This window comes from Pinus tabuliformis, chromosome 8 (assembly GCF_031772625.1).
Source record: "Pinus tabuliformis cultivar Carrire ecotype Pingquan chromosome 8, CPIR1, whole genome shotgun sequence".
Classification (NCBI taxonomy): domain Eukaryota; kingdom Viridiplantae; phylum Streptophyta; class Pinopsida; order Pinales; family Pinaceae; genus Pinus; species Pinus tabuliformis.
In genome coordinates this window covers 481370964-481397207 of record NC_142294.1, presented here as the reverse complement: position 1 = coordinate 481397207, position 26244 = coordinate 481370964, and positions in this window count along the sequence as shown.

Below are 26244 nucleotides of genomic sequence, written 5' to 3'. Positions count from 1 at the left end.
CAAATCCTGTCACCTAATGCACATGAAATCGCTTCCTCACCATATACAACTATCCAACCTATGGATTTGGAAGGAAACATGGGCAATATTTCAAAAACATTGCTCCTTGATATTTCTGTCATGACAGGCATCATGGAAAACATACGGATTGGAGCTAATCACAATCCTGAGGAAATTGTGAGCTTCACCTACCCTTTTAGGGACTTTCGCGATGTTTTTCCTTGGTCTTATGAGGAAATGCATGGCATAGACCCTTCTAATGTCAAGCATGAGATCAAGAAAGATCGAGTGTTATTTTTATGGTATTTTTCTTGCTTGTTAATCCGAAAAATCCTCGAGTCTCCTTATTTAGGCTCGTTAAACTCCCATGAAGAAGATCAAGAATTCTTTTTATAGTATTTTTCTTTCTCGTTAATCCGAAAATCCTTGAGTCTCCTTCTTTGGGCTCGCTAAACTACTACAATGAAGAATAGAATAGAGCATGTTTTGAGATATTTTATTGCTCTTTAAAAAATATAAACATCTCCGAGTTTTTATCATTGAGCTCATTAAATCTATGCAATGATAGTTAGAGAACTTTTTGTGATATTTTATTGCTCTTTAAAAAATAGAAACATCTCTGAGTTTTCATCGTTACGCTCATTAAATTCATAAAATGATGCTCTGAGCAACTCTTTTTTGATCTTTTTCCAGCTCATAAACTGAAAAAGACCAAAGGAGCATTCTTTTTAGGCACTTTTTTCTCGCTCTTTAAACTGAAAAAATCTTGAGCTTAGTCTTTCTACTTGTTAAACTTGATGAAGATGACCCGAGCATTCTTTTAAGTAGTTTTCTTGCTCGTTAAAACTGAAAAATCTCGAGTTTTTGTTACTGGGCTCGTTAAAAATAGATGGCAGCAGCAAGAGCACTTTCTTTTTTGGGACCGTTTCTCACTCTTAAATCAAAAAATCCTTGAGTTTTTCCCCTCCTTCGAGCTCGTAAAACTATGAAGAAGGGATGAGCCGTTCTTTTCTCTCTTTTTCTCACTCATTAAACTGAAAAAGATACCCTGAGTTTTCTTCATCTAACTCATTAAAAAGGTTGATGAAGGTATTACGTTTGTCATCGTGTGACTCATTAAAAATTCACAATGAAACACGAGTTTAGTCTGTCGCCTCGTACTCGTAACGAAATGAGGTCGACATCTATTGGAAAAAGGATCCTTTTTATCTGGGTTCAATAGATTAAAAGACAGAAAAGTAACTGATCTGAGTATACTATTAACCTTTTGTTGCACACGGTTAATAACTATGACAAAGGGACCACCATGGAGTCTCTCTTTACGATCTTTTCAGACTCTCTAAACATGAAAAGACCACAGAGTTGTCTAGTTTGGACTCTTTAAATTAAACAGACAAGATATAAAGTTGTTCTTTTTACGATACTTTTTAGACTCTTAAAACATGAAAAAATCGACGAGTTTGCCTATCTGGACTCATTAAACTAATTAGATAGGGCAAAGAGTCATTCTTTTTTCAATCCTTTTCAGACTCTTTAAAAATGAAAAGATCGATGAGTTTACCCGTCTGGACTCATTAAATAACCAGACAGGGAAAGTAGGTGACACTACTGTATTCTGTATTTGAAAGCGTGGTTTGGAAGCAATCGTTCCCTTGAACATGGAACTCCCTCAGATAAACCTTCATTTTGATGGCCTCTCAATATGAACCCTACCAACCTATGAGTGTTTAGCTATATACCCTGATGTAATTGCATCTCCGTATCCTAACACGCTATAGTGTTCATGAGTCCAGTGCTGTCTGGTTAAAACTGTTGTCGTGCCTTCTATTGTTCAAGGGTTCCCATTTGTTTCCTCTATCAAGTGATCATACATATCCTTTCATCATGCCCTCCATTGTTTAGACCCAAATGCTCAAAAGATTCCTCAAAAAAAAAATCATTCTTGTTTGGTTTCGTGTCGACTGATGTAGGACACGTCATTGCCTACCTTTCGATACGTTTCTTCCTATCGACTTCAACACTTTATCTAGGAAGATAACCCAGAAACTCATTCAGTGCCTTGGTACTTGTAGACATTAGTGGCTGGTTACCTTGTGTTTGATCAAGGGTTTTCATTATTGGCTCCTGGATAAGCAATTCTACGAGTGTTCGATGACAAAGAAATCTTTCACACTCGCTAGTTTGCACTGTGCATCTTGGAGACCATCACCATTATCGATGGCCTTCCTCGCATCTGTTAACGGTCTCCATTATTGACTGGTAATCAGATGATTTTGTGCATGTTCAACATCAACACATATGTTTCACATGTATCGATCTATGTTGTTCGGTGAAACGAAAATCAAGACCTTGGGTAGAGGCTTGCATCATTCAACCCTGTTTCCTCTCCCAAGTTGTGGATATCATTTTTTGGAGACAATTGTTTCAAGATGATTCTATTATGACACTGGATCTACATTGTGCTTATCGACAGCCAACTTTGTTATATCTCTTCGGAGAAGATTACTCTGACATAGCTACTGAGCATGGGAATGCCCAACTCAGGACATGATTTTAGAAGTTTTATATATATGTGTTGTATCAGGTTTCCCTTGCCACCTGAAGCTTCTCTCTCTTTAAAAATTTTGACAGAAAATTACAGTTTCAGTAAAGTATTTCAGCCATCGTCTCTGCCTCTGATCTCATACTTTAGGGGCATCTATTATACAAGAAAATGGTCTCCTCATCAACTCGGAGGTGAAAGACAGGATGACTGAAGCAAATACCACAATTGCAGGCCTTGATTCCACACTAACACTAGTTGCACATTGAAAACCTGCTTTATAAATCTTGTTACCAAGCCTAAAGGAGCGTTAGTGACCCCACTAACTCATGTTACTAGCGAAGGGGTAGCATTAGTGAAACTAAGGGAAGTTCAATGGGTCAAGCAAATAAATTGACCCACAAATATCTAGATATTTATCCCTAAATTTTCTTAATAAAAACAAGGAAACATCCAAAATCAAGATATTTGGAGGATTTCTAATCTAAGAAAAGAAGGCAAATGGGAAAGAGTTGAAAAGCGGAGCAAGTTCATTGCTTTTGCCCTAGTGAACTCTAGGAGGAGCTTGGCAACCCTAACTTGATTTGTATATAAGAAAAGTGAGGGTTATTGTGAAATGGGTCAGAGCATTTGAAAGGATAGGCCACTAAGCTGTTGTGAACTATCATACACTTGAAGAAGTGAGTTGAAAGAGAGAGAGAGAGAGAGAGAGAGAGAGAGAGAGAGAGAGAGAGAGAGAGAGAGAGAGAGAGAGAGAGAGAGAGAGAGAGAGAAGAAGAAGAAGAAGAAGAAGAAGAAGAAGGGGCAAGGGAAGGCTGATATAACAGATGGTTGTAATCACTTTTCCATTATAAATATAGAACTACAGTTGTGTTCCCTACTCCATAGTGTTGGTAACATTGTTCATTGAGTTGTTCATTTCGATACTTGTCGAGTTGAGTAGTTTAAGTTGTATACAAATATATGTTCATTGTGCATTCTTGTATTAGTTTTCAATATTGTATGTTGTGATTGTGTTTGCCTTTCCTTTGTGCAGGAATTATCTTGGAGCCGGCTTTGAAGGAGTTCTTCTTGGCTACATAGCGATCTCCAAACAAATCTAGAAGGAGACTTGAGGTAATCCTCTTTCCATACTTTGTCAACTTATATTTGATAGATGAACATGTGTATAACTTGGTAGCTTCTACAGATAATCTTACAGTCTGTCAAAGGTCACGGGAAGGCCTTTGAGGGTAGTTTTCATTCTCCATACATTGTGCATTTTACCCATAGCAATGCAATGGTCTACTCTTGTCACTTTTCAACTATGGCGATAGACCACTAGGTTTTTTCAAACCTATCTTCTATTGACTAGAAAGTGTCTGAATACCAAATAGCAAAGGGAAAACTATTCTCAATGCAAAAATGAAATGCTACCTACTCTAGGAAATGAAAGTGTTGGATTGGAAAATGCTAGAAAGTGACATGAAATCATCTAGCTAGGTATATACACATATTTCTTGCAAAGGAGACCTAACTTAACCTTGCATCTAACGTCTAGTTATGTAGACTAAATAAGAATGGAAATTATCCTAAAACTATTGTGACTACTGCATGCATGTACTAACTAGAAATTACAGAAAAGCCTTTTTGATTTTCAATTTTATGAATGTAAATGCTAATTTAACCAATTTGATCCTTCGCAAGGGAGAAAAGTGTGGGGAAACAATACTAGAATGGTGTTGAGGCTATGGAAGCCAAGTGGTTCCTAACCTAAGATCAAATGACCATTTTTACTCAATTCGGGCTTAAAATAGGCTACTACAGGGTTTCCTGTAGTACTACAAGATGTCCTAGTTCTACTACAGGATGCCCTATTTTACTACAGGAAACAGGCTGAAATCTTTAGGGAGGTAGGAAAGGTAGAATGTAGTGTGGAAAAGGTGTTTGATGGGGGAATAAGGCACATAGGAGGTGCACACTACCCAATACCTAGCCCAAGTGTTTAAGATGGTTGGACTTGCTTAAGGAAAATGTCCACTTTGCTACAAAACAGATATTTGGATTAGGGTTTGGTGGACTTTGGCAGCGTAGGTGGAGAAGACTTGGATGAGATTGGTGAGATGAGTTTTCCCTGCAGATTAGAAACTCTTGCAACAGCATACATTCTTTTATTAATTTGTGCACAACTTCATATATATGTGGAAAATATGAGTTGAATTTAGGAAAAACATATTTATTAATAGTTAATGGTTAATTATATGAATGGAAGTGCCTCTAAACTATAGCAAACTCAAGAAACCAAAATGACAATTGTAGGTACTTCTAAGGAATTGAGAAACAATGATCTATGCAACAAGAAATCCTAATTTATGTAGTGATCAAACAATAAATATATTTTTGGGTAGTGAGAATGGAACCCTCAAACCATGATCCCATAAGGGAGATGAGGTAGATGTCACTACCATAAGATTTTCTGAAGTATTTAATTTCATTATTCTACCACTGATCTATCTGTCCACAAATGGAATCAAACTAAGAAATCATCCAAATACTTGCATATTAAACAAAAAAAAAGTCACTTCAGTAGCTAACTATGAATGTAATCTAAGCATACATATACAAAAAGAAGAACCTCTACTGCTAGGGTTGGGCCCTAGCCCAAGAGCTTCAGCTCTCTAAGTCAACTCAGTGCTTGATCAAGGGAAGGCTTCTCATTCTCATCAAAATGTCAAAAATACATAAGAGTAATCAGTCACAATGTCTTAGCTCGAAAATGCCTCTTGGCTACAACAAAAAGAATTGAATCCTAATGAGGCCCTAGGCCTTCTTATTTATACAACTGAAGCTACCAACATCTTCCTTAAAATTAGGCAGGCTTGGATCACGAACTCAAGATTAACTTGTCTTCAACTATGATTGGTTTCACTACCAATGACCTAGGTGGGATTGGTTGCTTGTAACTCTGAGATGATGAGATTTGGTGGGGGAATCTTTAAGTGATTAAGGAGTTAAGGTGGGAGATCCAATCTCTTAAAATCGCTCTTGCTTGTCTACTTAGAGTTCCTGCACTTAAATTAGCCAAAATTTCTCAAAATCCTACAACTATTGCACATTAGGCCACATGACATAACATTTCATCTTTACCCTTCTCTCTAAGAAAAATATAATAAAATATGTAAAAAAAAAGTGAGAAAAGTTGATTTTAATAAGTTGGAGAGTGGCATTAAGGTCCATATAATTTACCTATTGATGAGCCTCATCATCACCCCCTTACTGAAAGTATTGCTCATCCTCTAAGAAAATTAATCTATGTCCATGTCTTTCATTATTCATGTGGCCTATCTAACATCCCATGCTTCTGTTGATGTATTCTCCTCTTGTGAATAAAATCCTTCATTCCTCTCTATTTTCTCCTACCACTTTCTTTCCTCTTCCTATTTTCTTCCTTTTAACATAACCAAGAGCAATCGTGGACTGCGTTTCAAACCAATCTAGTTGATTTTGAGTCTCCGTAGTGCCTTCTTATACAGTGGGGTCCTTTCTAGTGCATCTCTCATTCTTTCAGGGGAATGATACTCCCTAATCCTTAGGTTGTATGGTAGGCTGCCCCATCTCCTTTTGCATGCTTGTTGTCTTTCATCCCCTAGCAATCTCAAGGCTTCTTCAAAATGAGTGACTAATTTCTCTTATGTAGATAGGTATCTTGGTGCAGGTTTGGGATCATTGGCGATGATGTTGTGGGTGCTAATTTTAGCCATGGAATTGATCTATTCTACTTTGATGTAAAGGGGCTATTTTTATTCTCTTTCCAACACCCTATTTACTTCCTTAGCCCTGGCATCCTCATGACTCATCCATGATGCAAAGGAAATTATTTGTAGGTCCCCCAACTTTGCATTGGGCCCCACACATTCAATTCTATTAAGGCCAACTTGTGTAAGTATAATTCAGATATCTTGGCCTTATCCTCCATGGTTCTTTGGTCATAGAGCTCAATGAACTACCTATAGTCTTGGAAAGGCATAATCCCTCATTGTGTGAGGGTCTTTATCTGAGATTGCAGCCATTGATATTTTAGGTACAAGCCCTATGACTTTGGTGGCATCCTGAGCTAGAGTGCCTCCATAGAGAGGCTTTCCATAGTGGTCAATTGGCTCCCCTTTTCCTGTACCTTCCTCCTCAACGATTTTTTCAGCCTCTAGTTGAGATTTCATAACTCTTTCCCTATCTCTTATCCTACTCAACTCTCTGTCCATCTCTAATAGGTTCTCTTACATATGGCCCACATCCTCTACATTCTTTGATTTAGCAATTTTCATCCAACGATGTGTCCTTTCTCTCTCCTTCTCAAGCTCAAAGAAGAGAGGGATGGCAAATTTCTGTGGTATTACTCCGCCTCCCTCAGTGAATTGGTAATAGGAGATGAGATTGGGTTGTGGGATAGGTTCTTGTAGCTCTTTGGATTCTCCATTTAATGTATTTGGAGCATCTTCCTCCTCCTGTACTTGTGTTTCTTATTCCTTGCCTTTCCTTCATCCTTACTGTCCTTACTATTGCTTTTACTGTGTTTCCTGCAGTGCTGACAGAGTTTCAAGTAGGACTGTCTATGTTTCATGTAGGACGATTTTCCCTTTCTAAAATGAGTTCAAAGGTTCTTTGATTTGCTTTGTTGAGGTTGAATTGGTGACATGCCTCCTAACGTAGGTGATTGGTGACTTTTGGGAAGCCTGTTTTGATGTGCCCTCTTCACCTTTCATTTTTGGGGAGACTAGTTTTTCTCGTCCTTTTGGTGAGTCTTCAATGATGATAGGAGTCTTGGTAGGTTTTTATGGTCTCCCCTATTTGATCTTAGTGCTCCTCCTTGTTTTTAAATATAGGGGAGTTTTCCTTTTCCTTTTTCCTGTTGACTTTATGGGTGTGCTTAGAGCAGTCAAGGCAACAGTTGCCTCTTTCTCTATGGGTTCAAGAGACATTCTTGGAGATTCCTCCCCTTACTTGGTATCTTTTTTAGGGCTTGCCTCATATTTATTTTCTTCTTCTCCACTATCCTCTTCTCCTTCCTCTTCTTCCTCTATTTTATATGTCTCTGCATCCTCTTCTTCCTCTGGTTCTTCCTCCTCTTCTTCAGGTTCCTCCTCTTCTTCTTCAAGTTCTTCCTCTTATTTTTCCTCAAGTTCTTCTTCTTCCTCCTCAATTTCTTCTTCTTCTTCCTCACCACTAGAGGTTGGGTCCCTCTCATATTCAATTTCCTCAATTGCAGCCTCCCTGTCCATGTCCCTAAATGTGGACCATAGAATAGGGACTATTAATTGGCTTAAGGAATCTTCCAATATGAGCTTGATTAGTCCATGATGTGCCAAATACTGATGTTTTCCTTCCTTTACCTTTATGCTCTTGTCTATTATTGACTGCAACAAGAATTAGGGCACACTAAGTCTTATGTTAAGGGGTAATTCTTCTCCAATTCTCATCTCATGGATGAGTCTAAATTTGTAACCACGGACTATATTGAGCCTTCCCTCACAAGAAATATACCTGAGAATGTGATAACTTACTTCATCCCAAGGATAGGGAAGGATCTACCTTATAATCCCATTTTTGTTCTCAATTGGCTCTTCATTTATCAAGAAAATTTCTTATTAGCATAAGTGTTGCTAGGTTTATCATCCTTTCTCCATTGCATGCCTAGAGTAAGTGTAGTGATTCTGCTAATGATTTTAGGGGTAATTGTTACTAACAATCCTCTCACCACAGAAGTAGCACTGACTCTAGCCTGAGGTGTGAGTGACATGGAAAATTCCCGAGCTACATCATCATCATATCCTCTAAGAATATCGAAGAATCCCAACCATTGATGCCTTCTAAATATCTCTACCATAGGGGGATGGAGGTGTATTCTGGATGTCCCTGTGGGCTCCCTTCTGTTGAAACCTCCTATCATTTTCTCCTCTTTGTCAAGCTGACTATAGGTATTTTGGTGGCTTATCTATAGAGCTTTCAAAGGTGACTATCGGTTAAGAGTTTAGGAGGGTGATGACTGCAATTATTTCTTTATCCCCACACAATTTCTCCACACATTTTTGTCTATCCCCATCCACAATGTAATTACAAGAAAAAATGAAGATTTCTTTTCATTTTTCTCTTTCCTAGCTATCAAGTCAAAACACTGAGGATACGGGCCACCTGCCTTTCACTGTGATGCCCTAGGTGAGCCAAAGAATTTCTGAATAGTTGGGCACTACGCACCCCCTTGTAGACTTTTTTGACAATTCCCATTGTTTCTTGTAGTTCTCTGTGTTTCCTGTAAGTGTTCACTGTAGGATGGCCGAAACTGGTTTTCTTCTTCGATGTCTCCTCCAGGTGGTCCCAATTCTCTAAATCTTGAAATGAACAATGTGTGCATGAAAGTTAAGAATTTTTGCTACTTATGGTCGATTCCTTGGAGTGTTGTGTTGGATGGCATTGTACGTGATTTCCCCTTTTGGACCGTTGGCCCACCGTTAGTTATCAGGCATCCTTTCATCGAAATCATCACCCACTCCTGTATAGCTTAAGTCGACCAACTTTTTGACTTATTTTCTTTGATGCGACCTTTACACATGACCTATTTACTAGTAATTTACTCTCTTTTTTTGAGCTGAGGATGGCTAAGTTAACTGGCCACCTTCAGCTTATAAAATCAACTTTTTCATATTCCTACACTTTTATCATATTCATACTTAGGAAAGAGTGTGCATGAGGTTCCATCCCTATGGATTCCTTCACATGGTTGATGTATGTTGGAGGGTGGCTATTTTGTGCTTCTTCTTGTTCAGGTACATGTTTTCCTTTGCTCTTGTTTTGTTGATTTCACCCAGCTGATATGTTTATCTTATTTGTTGTGGTGTGCAGGTGTTGGCCTTTTCTAATGTTGCTGATCTCTGGATAGGTGTCATAGTGTATGCACGGGTGTTGATACTCTTTCTTTGCATGGAATCTTAAGGAGGAGCATGGAGACTGTTGCTGTCATAACATAGGCTGCTACTTGGTTTCTTGTAGTACTACAGGAAATTCTATAGTACTACAAGAAATCCTGTAGCTTCCTCTTTCTTAATTCTTTTGTTTTTTTTCTTCTTGGAGGAGGAATATGTGGTGAGGTAGCAGTGGAAGAGGTGGAAATGGGGGATATGGAGTGGTAGGTGAGGTAGGCCACTGATGGTATGATCCTTGGACTTTTTTGTGTTTTCCTTTTTTTTTTTCCTTCTTTATATATATCTTTCTTTTTGAGGGGTTTTTTTTTATGGACACAGAGGTTGGCATGGTCATGATTTGGTGTTGGGTGAGATGTGGTGAGGTCAATGGTCTCCTATTTCAACCCATAACAGGCCTACATCATCATTTCTCAACTGCAACTCCATTCCTGTAGAGTTTTAGGACATCTTGTAGTACTACAAGAAACTCTTGTAATAGCTACACGAAATCTTGTAGAAGTTAGAAAATTGCTTGCAAGCTAGTTTTTGATGCTTGGAGATGAGAATGGATGTTGGAGACATGGTGGGCATGGAAGGTATGAAGTGAATGAAGGAAGAATGGGGTGTTTCTTGGTTTTCTTCCCTCTGAACTTGGTTTCCTTTGTTGCCTTGAAAACCTGCAAAAATTACATAATTTTATTAGTGGGAAGGTTTGAGGTCCCTACCATAGCAATTTTTTTTTTGAAAGACAAATAGGTTTCCCCAAAGGAGGTTTTCAATCTATTTGCCTACCCTAGGCACCTCAAGGGAGATTTTCACCCAGGGATATTTTATTTTCCTTTTTTCACTCTTGGGCTACCTCAAGGAGGTTTTCAACCTAGAAGTTGGCCTCAGGTGCCTCATGGAGGTTTTCACCTAGGTCCCTTATTGTTTTTTCTCTTTTATTTTTTTTTCAAAAATAAAACATTCTTCAATAATTTGGTGAGTTGGAATCCGAGACACTTCCAATCACATTCACTTCCTTACTGATAGTACTGACAAACTCTTCCTTTGACAGAGGTATTTTGTGGGCTTTCAATCTGTACCCATTATCAATGGTTCTTATCTGGATAACCCCATTGTCATGGCACTTTTCTATCACATATGGGCCCATCCATATGGTCATCAATTTTCCTTTGAAATCCTTCAACCTGGAGTCATATAGCAAATCCCAATCACCCTCTTGAGAAACTTTGTATTTGATGTTTCCATTATGCCAAACCTTTCTTTGTACTTGAGTCACCTCTATGTGTAGGAGGGCCTGCATCCTAAATTCATCTAACCCATTGAGCTAGAGAAACCTCTCTTATTGTGCCCTTGTAACATCGAAATCCAATTGTGTTGCCATTCTCAAAGTGTTGTACTCAAACTCAATGGAGAGAAGAGCCTTCTTCCCGTAGACCAAATCATAAGGGGTGAAGCCAGTGGTTGTCTTCCAAGTTGTATTATAGGCCCAAGCGGCCTCCAATAGTCTGTCAACCCAATCTTTCCTGCTGCTTCTCACCACCTTTGTGACAATTCTTTCCAATGCTCTGTTGGTAACATCTCCTTATCCAGTGGCTTGAGGATGGTAATAAGATCACTTCATGTGCTTGATCTTATGTTGGCTCAACAAATTATCAATCAGGTGTAAGATGAATTGAGCACCCTGATCAGTGACTAGCTCTCTAGGGTACCCAAACTTATAAAACAAATTCTCCCTTAAGAAATCAACCAATTTCTCTTCTGTTTCTACCTTGACAGCCTTGGTTTCATCCCACTTTGTCAAGTAACCAGTGAACACAATTATGTACTTTTTCTTCTCTGATGGTGGATGAATGGGCCCAATGAAATCCATGCCCCACTTGTCAAATGGCTCAAGAGTCACTTGAGGTTGCAAAGGCATTTCATCCTGTTGTGGCGAGCAACAACCCCCCTTCTTATTTAGTTTTATCACTAATACTAAATAAATGGGGACCCTTATTCAAAAATTCAAAAAAATCGATTAATGCTTGTATTTCCTTTTTCAATAAAACTTACTATCGTAAACTTAGGAGAATACCCTTAAAAATATAAAAAGACTTAAGTTTTATGATAAGTTAGAATAAAATCACTCCTTAAAATATGTCGCATCGCAAAAAGGGTAATGGATACCTTCCCACAAGCAGAATTCTAAAATGTGAAATTGCGATGCGAAATCACGCATCAAAAAACCCTCATCGCATCGCATGCCTTAAACATCACCTACACTGAAGTCCCTTAAAACGCCGATATGAGATGGCGCATCTCGCAAATCGCATATCATAGAAAACACATTGACAGATACTTTCCACACATAAAGGAACTACGATTTGCGATATTGCGATCTGCGATACTGCGATATTGCGAAACAAATCGCAAAATCGCCTCATCATAGATCTACCAATCCATTGTTCAAGAAAGCTTTTTTTCATAAAACCGAGGCCTAGTTATGCTCATTTATTTTAATTAATGAGTTAGTTGGCAATCATTAATGAAATATGGTTTTGATCTTATCAAGGAACCAGTTCATGTAAGGTGATATATTTTATATGTTTTCCGCATTTAAAGCTTTCTCATCACCTTTTCTTATCATCGTTCTCACCTCATTTGTAAACTGCATGAACGAAGAAATGAGAAGTATATAGAGAAGAATTCAAGATATTATGGGAAGGAAGGGTAAAGCTCCTAGTTCTGTTGATAAAGAGATGGCTTCCTTGTACACAGACACCACCTGTAACAAAGATGCCGGTATTACTACTTGGGAAGGCATGTATAATTTACTTGAGGAATAAGATCCAAGGGTAATGGATGTCACCGCTACTGCAGGCTCACACGGGTCTTCTGAGGCATCTATTACAGATCTAGCATGTTCATTCTTGCACAGGATAGTGGCAAGGCCCAAAATTCTCCCATATACGGACATGGTTAAATGGATACTAGATAGTGTTGATATCACATATAGAGAATTCAAAGCTCAGAACCAAGAATGTATAAGTCGTTATTTCCACAAAATTTAAGCTTTATATCCTCTAATTAAAAAGCGCGCAAGAGGTGAAAATCGCACCAGGGAAGCCCAGATCAAGAAACAGAGGCAGTTTTCAATGTGAAAATCGCACATTGCCAGGAAAAACCCCTCGAGATGGGAAGATTCAAATTGCTCAGTCGCCTGTAAGCACAGAAATTGGTAGGAAAAGGAGCTAAATACAGAAAGTAAAACTGGAACTCAAAACCAGTTATATTTATCAGGTATATCATCAAGTGGTATGTAAATATCTACCAAATGTTCAACATCTACAAACAAGCTGGAGACAGAAAGCTCAAGAAAAGGCAGAATCGATCCAAAGGTTAACCAAGTTGAATTGGGATTCTTACTAGGCGTACTTGGTAAAACCACATAGCGAGTGCATGACTCTCGAATGTTTCATCAATTCTATCGAGAATATGGCGCCAGCTCTTACCAATTTCGTTTTTCGCAGGACAACTAAAATCGGAAGTCGGCCAGCCAACTCTCCTCAAGCAAACGCTGAATGCTTGCAACTTCAAGGAACAAATACATAAATAGTTAGTTAATAGTTTTAGTTTTAGATTCAGTTTTAGTTTTAATTTTTCTTTATTTTTGCCTGAAATTAGGATGGTCATTTAAACCTTATCCTACATTTTTGTAATAAATTATTTTTAGAATTAGTTAGTATTATTTAAACCCTTCTCATGCATTTATATAAGGGTCCAGAAATTTATCAAAAACTTGTCCTCAGAACATGCACTTTTGCACCCTCCAAGGAGGTTTTGATGAATGAATGGAACAAGATTTATTGATATATGCATTTAATATCTGCTACTGATGTTGCACTTCTATACTCTTAGTGGATGTTGGATTAAGAAGAAATAGATCATTATTGCTGGAGCTCATGAGTAGAACTAGTTATAAATGGTACTTTCATCTCTTAACTGTTCAGTTATTTATATATTAATGCTTAAATGCTCGAGTTATCCTTTGGCACTTTTGTACAGTGATAGCTATTTATTTATGCTTAGTATATGAGTAGCTTACTATGCGATATGTTTTTCACAACTGTTTCATCTAACTTTTTATATGAAATTATTTATCTTTATTGAATTCTTTTCTCATAGCAGTTGAATGATCTTTATTACCAACTGTCATTTGAAATCATTTTAGATCGCATAACAGAAAGATTACATCCCAGGTTAGTTTAGAATTAGATATTTATGTTTATTAGAATACAATTTCATGTTGTTTGATTATATTTAGAATAGAAAGCATTTTACTTAGGAATCATTAGGAAAGAAATATCAATTCTCAACACACACACACACACATATATTTGGAAACGGGTCCCATATCCCCAGTCGGACCCACTATACCAAACGGAAAAGGAGCTGCTAACCAAGGTCCGGACTAGGTGGGTATCCCCCTTGTTGTAGACCCGATTTTCAGGGCTTCAACATATTTGGCACTAGAAGGAGGGCCCCAAACTATGAATGGCAAGTAAGTCTAAATCTAAATACCATTCTGAGAGTAAATCTCCCTCACCATCTCCCCCGACTTCTCCATCACACTTAGAGTCTTTAAATCTTGAGCAAGATGTCGAAATAACAACAACCACTGTCATATACCCTAACATTTCAGAGAAATCTACTATTGAACCTCCTGAAGTTGAATCTTTGATTCATAAACTTAAGCAATTTTCTATATCACCTCAAAAATTTTATAAATCTCAAGGTAGTGTGACTTCGCAATATAATCATGTTCATCCTTTCACCAGATTAAAGAGTGAAAAGTTTGTTATTGAGCCAACCGAGTTACCTCTACCTACAAGGAAGAGAGAAAGGAAATCACCTAAAGGGTCTAATAGTGAGAGTCTTTCTTCATCATCATCCATCTCAACTTCCCCACCGCGAAGTCAACCATCCACTCCTCCACTTCAAATCATCATCCATCAGACCACTGGGACTTCAACATCTCCTTCTCAAACATCTGGAACTGTAATACCCTCATCTTCCCAACCGCAGGGATCATCTTTTGTGCTTTCCTCTGTTAGCAGTTCAATGATGGCACAAATTCCATGGAATAACCCAGGGGCAGTCTTAATGCCTGCACCCTTGAGTCAAATACTGGCCCATCCTTAAAAATGGCTGCCTAAGTTTAATCCTAAAGCAGGCATGGTAGCAGAAGAACGCATAAATAATTCTATGTTATCCATAAATCTCAATGGGGTCACTAATGTAGATGTTTTCGTTCGGCTTTTCCCTTACACTTTGCAAGGAGCAGCTGGATCATGGTATTTATCATTACCATCCGAGTCTATTACTAGTTGGGAAATCTTCCAAGAATATTTCTTGACTAAGTTTGGTGATGACAGGTCCACTACAACATTAATCGATGACCTGTATAACCTTAGAGTTGAGTCAAAGGAACCTATTAAGGATTTTAACTCGCGTTTTAATAAACTACTGAATAAAATTCCTACTGCTTCTAAACCAAGCGAAGAAGTGCGAAGTGAATGGCACATCTCTTCTTTACCATCAAACATAGCAATCTTCGTGGATAGAGCTAACAAAACAACTTTAGCTGACAATATGAAGGAAGCAATAGCGGTAGAGAAATGTATCATAGCTCTAGAAAAGAAAAACGCCGTTGAAGAACGTAAATCTAAAAAGGTTTCTTTCAAAGAAGATCCAAAGAAAAAACAACCCAAAGACCCATTTGATTTAAAAGGATTGCAAAAAGTTTTGAAAACCATGTCTAACGAAATGGTTGACATAAAGAAACAAGTAGCAGAGACTTCTTCTAAAAATCCTTACAAGCCTTATAGAAGAAATCCTTCGACTGATTCAAAGCCTCCTAATGCTATTACAAGTGCTAAATCAAAAGAAGAAGAAGAGGAAATTGCTACCGAAGAACCTACTGATGAAGAAGTTGTAGAATTACAAGGCATGTGGGATTTCATCCTCCCCGCTGAAGAGGATCAAGAGGCATCGCCAGTTAGTACTCGAAGTAGAAATCAACTCGATCCTCCTCGACCTACTCCCAAGCCAAAGAGCGCAAGCTCAACACCTAAGGATAAAGTTGCAGCCAAGAAAATGACATCCAAAGTGACTCAAGCAAGCCCAGTCCAAACAGATTCACCAACTCCATCTAAAACATTGATTGTTTTAGATGAAATGGAGTATAACATCATAGAAGACATGAAGAAGACTAGGGCTAACATCACGTTTTATGAATTGAGCAAGTTAAAACATCAACAAAAGCTCCTTTTGAAAGAATTACATGCAGTACCAGTTGCACCTCTGCCCACCACTGTAATCTCGCAAGCTTCCCATGAGATGGGAAGACCTCCAAATACTGTGATTAACAAAGTTGATCCAAATGAAATCGCTCTAATTGGAGGAAGGTCAAGATCTCATACTTCGCCATTTCTTCTTACTTATGAAATTTTCAATAAAAATTTGCATAATTGTTTAGTGGATTCAGGAGCTTCATCCAATATCTTACCTAAATCGATTTGTGCAAAGTTGAACGTTCAACCTCAAAAATATATTGTGCGCATAGTGCAGCTAGATCGGTCGCAAGTTGAAGTGATTGGTGAATTAAATCAGGTTACCATAAGGTTGCCATCTAATCCAAAGGTATGTCAAGTTATTGATATTTTGGTTGCAGACATTCCAGAATTCTATGGCTTAATTCTTAGCAAGGATTGGTTAGAAAAACTTCATGAATACTTTGCAACAGATTGTCACACCTGTGGCTCCCTTACAATGGTAAGCCAAATCAGATAAAGGTTGAGCTAGAAAAACATAAGAAATACATAGTAACAAAATTGGAAGGAGAAAATGAACCGGTAGCATACAACAATAATATAATTGGCAACTATTCTATTGATTCTTTCCTAGGAAATTTTAATGCTCACACTTCACCTTACTTAGAACATTCTGTTTTATCTCAAGTAGAAATTTTTTCTCAAACAGATAGTTCTAAATGTATTAATTTTATAGATAATCCTGTAAATAAATCTTTATTTTGGAAGTTATTTTTTGACGGTTCTAAGTCTAATGAAGGAGCAGGAGCAGGATGCATATTAGTTAGCCCAGAAGGAAATAAAACTATGCTAACTTGTAGACTCGAGTTCGATTGCACCAATAATATTGCAGAATACGAGGCTTTAGTCCAAGGATTATACAAAGCAATCGGATTAGACATCAAATATCTACAAGTCTTCGGAGATTCTAAAATTGTTATCAGACAGGTACGAAATACTATACATTGTCTATCAGGTCATTTAAAGCATTGCCAATATTTAGTACAAGATCTGACTGAACATTTTATAGCATTTAATATTTCATCAATTCCTAGAATCCAAAATGCTAGTGTCGACCTCTTAGCAAATGTAGCTTCCAAGCTCATTCTCTCAGAAGACTTTAGCCTTGATAGATTTTCGATCGAATTAATCTTTAGACCCTCGATTCCTGATAACATTACCAATTGGAGAATTTTCAACGATGATCCTGATATTGTAAGCTTCCTCACCTCTAAGGGATCTTATACTAATCAGATAATTGATGAGGATCAACATGACAGACAATTGCAACAAGCTAGCACTGATAATGCTATGCCAAAATCAGTAGTCAAATTAGAAGATCTATATGATTTGAAAGATCGATTCAAACTATCTACCAATTCAAAGATTCAAAGTTCAACTCTAAACTATGAATTAGTAAATCTAGGAACTAATACTAAGCCACAGAATATCAACCTATGCCTTGGCCTAGCTCCTGAAGAAAAACTAGCGTATGTTCGTCTCTTGAAACAATACAAAAGTGTCTTTGCTTGGAACTACGATGAACTTAAGACTTATGACACTTCTATCGTCCAACATACTATCCCAATGATAAACGATGAAAAACATGTCTAGCAGAAACTGAGAAAGATCCATCCTAATTTTGAAAACCAGATCAAATCTGCGCTTAATAAGATATAAAACCAAAATCATTTTTCCCGTCTGACATTCGCAATGGGTTTCCAATATGGTTCCCGTTAGAAAGAAGAACGAAGACATTAGAATTTGCATTGACTTCCAAAATATAAACAAAGCCTGCCAAAAAGATAATTTTCCTTTGCCTCCTATGGAGCAAATATTGCAAGCAGTTGCAGGATCAGAATTAATGTCCTTTTTCGATGGTTTCTCTGGCTATAACCAAGTTTTGTTCCATCCCGATGATCAATTAAAGACCACATTCAGAACCAAACGAGGTACTTATGCCTATCAAAAGATGCCTTTTGGTCTCATCAATGCTGGTGCTACATTCCAAAGAGCCATCGACATCACATTTAAGGGGCTAGTAAACAAATCGGTAGTAATATACCTGGATGATATAACTTTGTATTCCAAGAAGCGAGGCAATCATATCAGAGATTTAAAACAGACTTTCCAACAGTGTCAAAGGTACGGAATTTCACTTAACCGAAAAAATTCCTTTTTTGCATTAAGTGAAGGAAAACTCCTTGGATTCATAGTGTCAAAATATGGAATCCATATTGATCCTGACAGAATCAAGGATATTTCCAAAATACCTTTGGCTCACAACAAGAAAGCTATGCAATCTTTCCTTGGCCAGATTAACTTTGTAAAGATATTTGTTCCAGATTTTTCAATAATCGTATCTCCTTTACAGGCAATGATTAAAAGGAACACAATATTCAAATGGGGCCAAGACATTTATGAAGCATTCAATTTAATCAAACAATAGATTGTTAACGCTCCATCTTTATCAACTCCCAATTTTTCTGATCCTTTTATTTTATATACATTTGCATCTGGTAGATCATATTTTGTGATACTCACTCAAGCAAATCAAGGCAAGGCAGAAGCTCCAATTGATTTTTTTAGTTCAAATATACAAGGGGCTGAGTTAAACTATTCAGACGTAGAGAAACAAGCATTCACTGTTTTCAAAGTGATAAAATATTTCAGACCCTTTCTGCTTAAAACCCATACAAAGATCATAGTATCGTTTCCAGTGGTAAGAAATCTTTTAGTACAGAAAGATGTGGGTGAGAAAAGAGCCAATTGGGTTACCGCAATATGAGAATATGATGTTGAGATTAAAACAACAAATATTGTTAAAGGTCAAGGCTTTTGCAAAATGCTGGCTGGAGCATCGCTTATTTCCAAAATACCATCTACAGAGATACAAATGTATGAGGTAAGCCTAAACGATTTTGATTCATTATATGCTGATATCATATTTTATCTAAAGAACGGATATGCCCCTTCAAACCTCGATTATACAAAGAAAAGAGCCTTAAGGTTGAAGGCTAAGAAATATCAGCTCGTGAACGATGTACTTTTCAGGATGAATTATGATTTTGTTCTACTTAGATGTCTTGAGAAATATGAAGCTAAAAAGGTGTTGCAGGAACTCTACGATGGACGAGTGGGTGGACATTATGATGGAGATGCTACTCCACATAAAATCCTCTGCGCAGGCTATTATTGGCCCACACTGTTCAAAGATGCGCATAGCTACGTAACGAAATGTCAAGTTTGTCAAAATTCTACCGGGAGACAAAAGAAGCCATCGTTACCTTTGCAACTAGTCAACATTGAACAACCTTTTGATCAATGGAGATTGGATATAATAGGTGAGATCATTCCTCACTCTTCTAAACATCATAGGTATATCCTTACAGCTACAGATTATTTTACTAAATGGGTAGAAGCAGCTCCTCTCAAGATAGCTAATGCTAAACACATCATTGATTTTATAGATCAGTTCATAATGACTAGGTTTGGTTTACCCTCTGCTTTAATGTTTGATAATGCATCGTATTTTTCTGGCAATGATATGACTGAATTTGCACTCAAAAGAGGTTTTCAGCTTAATTACTCTGCCAATTATTACCCACAGGGGAATGGGTTAGCTGAATCTACGAATAAAAACTTGATCAGGATCATTAAGCGAACCATTGACCAGAAGCATAAAAATTGGCACAAATCTTTAATATATGATTTATGGGTAGACCGAATAATGCAGAAAGCCTCTATTGGCACTTCTCCCTTTAATTTAGTTTATGGGAAAGAAGTGGTTCTTCCGACTCATCTAGCAATTCCCTTTGTGGACTTAGTTCGATATATTGATGAAACACCAACTTCTTCCTTACAACTAAGGCAGCTACAAATTCTTAATCTAGAAGAGCAAAGAGAGCAGGCTAAAATAACTCATTCTCATAACCAAGCATTAGTAAAAGCTTCTTTTGACTCAAACATGATGTCCAGAAAAGACTTTCAGATAGGGGATCTAGTTTTAAAATGGGACAAGGTTCATGAGGAAAAGGGAAAACATGTGAAGTTCCAACGAATGTGGCTTGGCCCTTTCCAAATCGCAAAAATCATAGGCCCATCTACCTTTATGTTATAGGATTTAATAGGAAAAAGAGATTCTTTACCTGTTAACGGGTAAATCCTCAAAAAATACTTTCCATAGGAGATCGTTCTACTATTTTTGTAGATTAGTTTTTCTTTACTTTCATAATAAAACTAGTTGTAAACGGTTACATTTTGAATTTGCGAAAAGGACAAGTATTTCTTTTAGATTTTGTTTTTCCGCTTGTATAAATTAAAAATTAATTTAGAAAGTTGGTCATTATTATTGAAAGATATAGTGAAAAAGACATAAGCCTGAATATGATACTAGTTCTAACCTTGTAAATTTTAATAAAAATCAACCTTTAGTGGGAATTTGTTTTATATCAGTCCAACGAAAGGTATCAATAACAAAACAAAGATTCTCTGTAGAAAAGCTCTTTCCAAAAAACTCTACCATTGTCGTCCAGAGCTATTCTTAAGGAAACAATGACTTCCTCCCCACGTAAGGAATCACAAGCTTCAGGGAATAATCCAATGATACACTTTAAACTTAAAGAATAAAAGGTCTCATCACGAGCTGACTTATCATGATCATAGATATTATAGCTTGCTGACTTTGCCAAAATTGCATACAACAACAGGGCAATGACTCAAGATTGTTGCAATCAAAAGACAAGGGGTCTCATCACGAGCCAGCTTGTTAAACAAAGCTATAATTCAAGTGAGTGACACTGTCATAATTTGGCTATCAAACCAAGGCATTGTTCTTTAAGGATTAAAAGAACATGAAAGCAATAAGTGTAGATATGGAGTTCTTTTTGAAAATTGTATATTTCTCCAAGTGGGATATAGGATCATTGCTGGGTAACAGGTAACCCTGTCGAGGCTATAAATGCCTGCTGGCAGTAGTGGCTCTAACTACGACAAATGAGCATATTTAAAACTGATTTACAAAGAAGGCTTTGTTTTTATCTTTATAAACCAAGTAGTGGTTGATGTAGATACAATAACCAGCTCTAGGAAGTAAATAAACAAAGTTCAGATAGAAGAAACAAACTATCATTGACGGCTGAAAAGAAGAATGTATTTATCTTTCTATAATAAAGTTTAATTTTCTAGAAAATTTTATGTTTTGGAAGTTTAGGAAATTCAAAAGAAAAGTAGAGATCGCTGGTTCTTCCAAGTGAATCACTAATTGTTGTTGCCAGCAACAACCCCCCTTCTTATTTAGTTTTATCACTAATACTAAATAAATGGGGACCCTTATTCAAAAATTCAAAAAAATTGATTAATGCTTGTATTTCCTTTTTCAATCAAACTTACTATCGTAAACTTAGGAGAATACCCTCAAAAATATAAAAAGTCTTAAGTTTTATGATAAGTTAGAATAAAATCACTCCTTAAAATATGTCGCATCGTAAAAAGGGTAATGGATGCCTTCCCACAAGTGGAATTCTAAAATGCGAAATTGCGATGCGAAATCACGCATCAAAAAACCCTCATTGCATCGCATGCCTTAAACATCACCTATGCTGAAATCCCTTAAAACGCAAATATGCGATGGCGCATCTCGCGAATTTCATATTGCAGAAAACACATTGACGAATGCTTGCCACACGTAAAGGAACTGCGATATTGCGATATTGTGATCTGCAATACTGCGATTTGTGATATTGCAAAGCAAATCGCAAAATCGCCTCATCACAGATCTGCACGGCTCGTTGTTCAAGAAAGTTTTTTTTCATAAAACCAAGGCCTAGTTATGCGCATTTATGTTATTTAATGAGTTAGTTGGCAATCATTAATTAAATATGGTTTTGATCTTATCAAGGAACCAGTTCACGTAAGGTGATATATTTTATATGTTTTCCACATTTAAATCTTTCGTGTCACCTTTTCTTATCATCGTTCTCACCTCATTTGTAAACTGCAGGAGTGAAGAACTGAGAAGTATACAGAGCAGAATTCAAGATATTATGGGAAAGAAGGGTAAAGATCCCAATTCTAAAGATAAAGAGATGGCTCCCTTGTACACAGACACCACCTATAACAAAAATGTCGGTATTACTACTTGGGAAGGCATGTATAATTTACTTGAGGAAGAAGATCCCAAGGTAATGGAGGTCACCACTACTGTAGGCTCACACAGGTCTTCTGAGGCATCTATTATAGATCTAGCATGTTCATTCTTGCACAGGATAGAGGCAAGGCCCAAAATTCTCTCGTATACGAACATGGTTAAATGGATACTAGATAGTTCTGATATCATGTATAGAGAATTCAAAGCTCAGAACCAAGAACGTATAAGTCGTTCTTTCCACAAAATTTAAGCTTTATATCCTCTAATTAAAAAGCGTTCAAGAGGCGAAAATCACACTAGGGAAACCCGGATCAAGAAACGGAGGCAATTTCTGATGTGAAAATCACGCATCGCCAGGCAAAACCCCTCGAGATGGGAAGCCTCAAATTTATCAGTCGCCTGTAAGCACGGAAATTTGTAGGAAAAAGAGCTAAAGACAGAAAGTAAAACTGGAACTCAAAACCAGTGATATTTATCAGGTATATCATCAAGTGGTACGTAAATATCTACCAAATGTACAGCATCTACAAACAAGCTGGAGACAGAAGGCTCAAGAAAAGGCAAAATCGATCCAAAGGTTAACCAAGTTGAATTGGGATTCTTACTGGGTGTACTTGGTAAAACCACATAGCCAGTGAATGACTCTCAAATGTGTCATCAATTCCGCCGAGAAGATGGCGCTAGCTCTTACCGATTCCGTTTTCGCAGGACAGCTAAAATCGAAAGTCGACCAACCAACTCTCCTCAAGCAAATGTTGAACGCTTGCGACTTCAAGGAACAGATACATAAATAGTTAGTTAATAGTTTTAGTTTTAGATTCAATTTTAATTTTAATTTTGCTTTATTTTTTTATGAAATGAGGACAGTCATTTAAACAACATCTTCAATTTTTGTAATAAATTATTTTTAGAATTAGTTAGTATTATTTAAACCCTTCTCATGCATTTAGAGAAGGGTCCATAAATTTATCAAAAACTTGTCCTCAGAACATGCACTTTTGCACTCTCTGAGGAGGTTTTGATGAATGAATGGAACAAGATTTATTGATATCTGCATTTAATATCTACTACTGATGTTGCACTTCTATACTCTTATCGGATGTTGGATTAAGAAGAAATAGATCATTATTGCTAGAGCTCATGAGTAGAACTAGTTATAAATGGTACTTTTATCTGTTAAATGTTTCTGCTTATGTGTTATGGTGATATTCATGTTCATTTATTTATATATGAATGCTTAAATGATTGAGTTATCATTTGGAACTTTTCTACGGTGATAGCTATATATTTATGCTTAGTATATGAGTAGCTTGCTATGCGATATGTTTTTCACAATTGTTTCATCTAACTTTTTATGTGAAATGGTTTATCTTTATTGAATTCTTTTCTCATAGAAGTTGAATGATCTTTATTACCAATTGTCATTTGAAATTATTTAATATCACATAACGGAAAGATTACATCGCAGGTTAGTTTAGAATTAGATATTTCTGTTTATTGGAATACAATTGCATGTTGTTAGATTAGATTTAGAATAGAAAACATTTTACTTAGGAATCATTAGGAAAGAAATATCAATTCTCAACACACACACACATATATTGGGAAACTGGTCCCATATCCCCAGTCGGACCCACTATACCAAATGGAAAAGGAGCTGCTAATCAAGGTCCGGACTGGGTGGGTATTCCCCTTGTTATAGACCCGATTTTTGGGGCTTCAACACATCCCTGGTAGTAGTTTTCCCCATTATTTGGCACCGGTCACATCGACTCGTATATCTTCTTGCATATTGGTTAGGAGTGGGCCAGTAGTAGCTAGCTTGTAGTACCTTGAAGGTTGTCCTCTTGGCTGCAAATTGACCTCCACAAGGCCCATCATGATAGGCTAGAAGGATGTCAAAAACTTCCTCCTCCCTAACACATCTTCTCAGAATTTGATATGGGCCTAGTTTGATGAGGTTTTCCCCAATCCAATTGAATGGTGTGCTTTTTATTATAATTCTACTCTTTTCCTTGGAGGATAGATTTAGAGGGAACTATGCAGCCAATAAGTAGTTGCCTATGTCAGAAAACCACAAAGAGAGAACTGAAATAGTGAATAAATACTCATCTAGTAGCTGAGCATCAACCATTCCTTCCTCACTTGCAGGCAAATCTAGTCTAGACAAAAAATATGCAACTACATTTTCTCTACCAGGATTATCAACGATTGTTAGATGAAACTATTGTAACAAAAGAAACCATCTAATAATTTCGGCATTCACATCAGGCTTGTTCATCAAATATTTAATAGCAGCATGGTTAGTATGTATAAGGGTCTAGTAACCAGTGATGTAATGTCTAAATTTATTTAAGGAATGGACAATAGCTAGGAGCTCTTTTTCAGTCATAGTATAGTTCAATTTAGCCCTGGACAAATTTTTATTGATGAAGTAAATGGCGTAAGGTAACTTGTCATATATCTAGCCTAGAGATGCTCCTATAGATTTGTCGGAGGCATCAACATGGATGTGGAAAATAAGAGCCAAATTTGGGCCTTGGAGTATAGGTGCAGTAGTCAACTTGTCCTTTAGGGTTTCTATGGCCTCTTGGCATCTTTTTGACCATAAAAATTTGAAGTCCTTGGAAAATAGTCCAAACCAAGGTGAGGCTACTTTTCTAAAGTCCTTTATGAATCTCCTATAGTATCCAGCTAAACCTAAGAAACCTCTGACATTCCTCTACTTCTGAGGAGTAGGGACCCTATTTATGATAGAAATTTAATTTGAGTCACGTGTAGTCCTTCCTGGGATATTGAGTGACGTAGAGAAGTCCCTACAATCATCAAGAACTCAAACCCCTCAGGACTAAGGGATAAGTTCATTTCAATGCATTTGTTTAATACTTTTGCCAAGTTAGAGAGAGCCTCCAAAAAATCACACCCATAGGGGGTGAAATCATGCATATAAATTTCTACAGAGTCATGGATTAGCTCTACAAAGATGCTCAAGACTACCCTATGAAAAGTGGTAGGGGAACTACATAATCCAAAGAGAAGGACCCTATAAGCAAAGGTACCCCAAGTATAGGTGAAGGTGGTTTTATCTTTGACCTCTGGGTTGATCTAGATCTTATTGTAACCACTAAATCCATATGGGAAAGAGAAGAACTTATTTCTTGCAAAACCATCTAATTCTTGGTCAATGAAAGGTAGAGGGAAATGGTACTTTTTTGTGGCTTTGTTTAGCTCTCTACAGTCCACACAAATCCTCCACTTCTCATTTTTCTTTGGAACCAAAACCAGAGGAGACACCCACTCACTATCTAAGATGGGGTAAATGAACCTTGCATCCAACAACTTCTGTAGTTCTTCTTTCACTATATCCTTGAGGGCTAGGTTCATTCTACTCTGTGGTTGGTGCACTTGCTTGCAGCCTTCCTTGATGTAATGTGGTGAGTACACACCAAAGGGTACACTCCCTTCATTTCCTTATAACTCTAGGCAAAGGCATTCAGATGCTTTCTAAGGATGTCACATAAATCCTCTTCCTGACGTGTAGAGAGAGAGGGGTTGATTTTCAATTTTCTTTTTGAACCAAATTTTATCATCTTGACATGAGTAGGACTTGAGTCAACTATGCACAAATCAATCCAAGGGTTATATTCAACTTTATTTACTAACTCCTCAAGAGACATGGTGTTGGGGGGATGATTCTAGAGAATTTTCTCAATCAAGTCATCTTCATCAGGTTTCCCACCTCCTATAGTAGTATCTAGAGTACAAATTAGGGAAGAGTAGACTTCATCTTCCTCCTCATCTTCTAACCGTAAAGGTAAGTCATACTCTAGAGATGGTTGAGCGGGAGGATACAAGACCAATTGTTTGGAAAATTGCCCATTTTTAATGGTCTTATTCCCAGCCCTGCAACTTATGTAAGCATTTAGAAGTGGCTAACCATGGCCTTCCAAGGATGAGAGGATAACCATTGAACTTGTTCTTAGGTTGGAGAACTAAGAAGTCATCAAGGTATTCCCATGAATCAATGGAGACCATCACATCCTCAAGAACTCCCTTAGAAGCTACTATGGACTTGTCTACAAGCTTCAAGACTATTGTGGTCTTCCTTAATGATCATTGGAGATTCAATTTAAGCATAGTCTCCTTAGTAATCACATTGATGGTAGCCCCAAGATCGATCAAGGTATGGGGGACAATGATACCATCAATGTTCACATTTACCATACGACTTCCAGGATCTAGATACTTCATGAAAATCACTCGCCC